Source organism: Epinephelus fuscoguttatus, linkage group LG17, assembly GCF_011397635.1.
Source record: "Epinephelus fuscoguttatus linkage group LG17, E.fuscoguttatus.final_Chr_v1".
Classification (NCBI taxonomy): domain Eukaryota; kingdom Metazoa; phylum Chordata; class Actinopteri; order Perciformes; family Serranidae; genus Epinephelus; species Epinephelus fuscoguttatus.
Genome location: NC_064768.1, coordinates 4140762 through 4144188, shown reverse-complemented (window position 1 = coordinate 4144188; position 3427 = coordinate 4140762). Strand labels below are relative to the sequence as shown.

At 42.5% G+C, this 3427-nt stretch overlaps 1 pseudogene; it reads right to left on the bottom strand.

The window, feature by feature from the left end:
- Positions 1-1028: 1028 nt before the first annotated feature.
- LOC125905181 (uncharacterized) lies at positions 1029-2392 on the bottom strand (annotated as a pseudogene).
- Positions 2393-3427: the final 1035 nt, after the last annotated feature.

The following is a 3427-nucleotide window of genomic DNA, read 5'->3' as shown; positions in this document are numbered from 1 at the left end:
TCGGGAGAGTTTAAAGTCAGTATGGGAAACCTCAGTTACTGAAGGACATGGTATTAAATTTAACGATGGAGGAATCATTTCCTTAAATTTTGTGACAGCAGTATCTGATAAACATCTAGTATAGTAACTGTTGCTGAGTGGCGTGTAATCGATTAAAAAGAAATCAAAAGTAATCAAATAATGATCCGATAGCAAGGGATTCTGTGGAAAGACTGTTAGGTTATCAATTTCAATTCCATACATCAGAACTAGATTGAGGGTATGGTTAAAACAGTGAGTGGGTTCATGTACACCCTGACTGAAGCCAATGGAGTCTAATAATGAGACGAACGCGGTAGCCAGGGAGTCATTATCAACGTCAGTGTGAATGTTAAAATCGCCTACAATAATAACTTCATCTGATTTAAGAACTAAACTGGATAAAAACTCTGAGAATTCAGATACAAATTCAGAATATGGGCCAGGAGCACGGTACGCTATAACAAATAAAAGCGGCTGCGAGGTTTTCCAGGTCGGATGTAAAAGACTAAGAACAAGGCTTTCAAATGAATTATAATCTGGTTTAGGTTTAGGGCTGATTAACAGACTAGAGTTAAAATTGGCTGCAACTCCCCCTCCTCAGACTCTGCCTCGAGGAATGTCGGTATTATTATGACTGGGAGGAGTGGATTCATTTAGACTGACATATTCATCTTGACACAGCCAGGTTTCAGTGAGGCTGAGTAAATCAATATGATTATCTGATATTAATTTGTTTACCAACACTGCTTTAGATGATAGAGACCTGATATTTGATCTTCATTTAATTCTCCTGTTTTGTCTTTCTGTCACAGAAGAGGTTTTAATTTTTTTTTTTTTTTTTTTTTTTTGTTATGCACAACTCCTCTTTGTTTAATTTTAGATTTAAATAATTTAGGTGGTCAGGGGACAGACACCGTTTATATAAAACTATGGGTGGGTAACTGCACTAGAAGCTCAGAGAAGCGTGTAGGACTGCGACTCTGAGTCCTGGTCTCAACTCTGGGTTGTCAGGATTTTGAATTACTAATAAACTTGGCCAGGTTCCTAGATATGAGAGCAGCTCCATCCAAAGTGGGATGAATGTCGTCTCTCCTAATCAGACCAGGTTTTCCCAAGAAAATTTGCCAGTGGTTAACGAAACCCACATTGTTTGCTGGACACCACCTGGACAGCCAGCAATTAAATGATGACATATGGCTAAACATGTCATCAGTGGTCAGATTTGGGAGGGGTCCAGAGAAAACTATGGAGTCCGACATAGTTTTTGCGTATTCACACTGAGGAAACATTAATTTTCGTGACCTCCGATTGGCGTAACTGAGTGTCATTGCCGCCAATGTGAAAAACAATCTTACTAAATTTACATTTAGCTTTAGCCAGCAGTTTTAAATTTGATTCAATGTCACCCGCTCTGGCCCCAGGGATACATTTGACTATGGCCACTGGTGTTGCTAACTTCACGTTAGAGCTGCCAATGATCAGAGTTTTCTCCTCAGCAGATGTGTCGCTAGACTCACAAGTCTTTAGATACTTTGCTTAACTAAAGACTGATGCCTTTCTCCCTGATTTTGTGTTTAGATGGGCGGATACAATTTCAGAGTTTAAAAAAAACTCCCTATGTTGCAGAACCAATAGTAAATCTGCAGGGCGGTCCTTCGGTGGCTCGCTGAACTCTTGTGCTCGTAAACATAGTCCGACTGCGTTAAAAGTTTTAAACAAAGTCGTTGTAAGTCCTTCATTTCCACAATCTTGTGGACTGAGCACACATTTGATTAAACGGAGTTAAATCTCTCAGCATCCATTTTCAAGCTCTCTGTGTGTTTGTTTCCTTGCGGACGAGAAAAGGGGGAGCGCACATTTCCGGGAGGGCGTGTCCTTTTAAAAAATGCAAGAGGCGTTGCTCTGTTGCCGGCCATTTTCTCCGGTGTGTTAAACACACTTTAGAAAGGAGTGTTCCCAGACTATCAGAATGTGGAGATCTCTGATTTTCTGGTGGCGAGACTAGGGTGTCGCTGAGTAGGGAAAAGCGGTTAGAAACACAAATATGCTGGTGGTGAACTGTGAGCTTTGGCTTGGACCTACGTTTCTCCTAGACAGTTACCCAAACTCCCGGCTGCACGGGGGTTACTGGGGGACCGCTAGCAGAGGCTATGCTAAGTGGCTCCACAGTGGTTGCAGGGGGCTGGCTAACCACCGCAGCTACTGAGTGATTTTCCATGGTGCGGAGCCGCGCTTCTAATTCACTGAGCCTCGCCTCCAACACAGCAAATAAGCTACACTTATTACAATTACCACTGTCGCTAAAGGAGGCAGAGGCATAACTAAATATCTGGCACACCGAGCAAGAAAGAGCAGGAGAAGGAGAAGCCATTGGTAACTATTAAGCTCATGTAGCTAACAAGGCTAATAACGTGCAAACAACAGCTAAGAGATTAGCAAGAAAGACGTAAAACGGAGAAGAGCTTAAACAGAACTAGTTTGGGTTAAGACTTGAATTAGATGTTAAGCAACCGAAGTGAGGAAAAGCAGAAAGAAAGCTAGTAGAATTTGCTAGAGCAGCACAGTGACGTTCTCACAGAAAACACCGGAAATGACACAACACACTTACCGCAATACGTCAGCATGTCAGCAGCAGGGCCTCGAGAAATTAACCTGTGGTGGCAAAAATCAATTTCAAAAAATGCACAAACTTATCACTTTTAAAGGAAAAATGTTTCCCTTTACCCGAAAAATGCGCACAACTTGCAAAAAGGAAATAAAGAAAAAATGCGCTTCCCTCACTCTGCCTGTTCCACTTTGATAGCAAGTGTCTCTATTTCTCCTCTAACCCAGACAGCTTCTCACAACCTTTTCTTCCGCCTTTAACGGCTGAAATAATCAGGTGTTGTGTTAAGTTCCTAACCTACACTACTTTAGGTCCCTGACCTAAACCGAGCTCACCACTTGTCCCAGGGCCAGCCCTAGCCATTTTGGTGCCCTAGGTGAGATTGAGATTTGGTGCCCCCCCAAACCACATTACCCCACCGGTACTTGGGACACAAACGTCAGGGACCACAATGATTTCAAGACAAAAAGCGCTGCTGGGGTAGGTGTAAATCATTTTTATTTTGCCTAATTGCTATTAGCCAGTTTGCAACCCAGTAATCTAGTGCAGACCTAACTCATTGATATATTTCAATATCAATCGAGCTTACTACAATGTGCTACAATGCCAAGTGGCGCTCACATCTCTGGTGCAAGCCAGTGCAGAAATCTGTTTTTGTGGTTAAGTTAGTGTTAGCCATTATCACTGATATTTGTTAGTAAAATTTCAGCACAAGAAGGAGCAGTTATCCAGATAGCTAGCTATTGGCTTGCCATTCAGGGCTCTAGTTTCGCAGATCGGGTGAGGCGGGGGCGCAGCGCA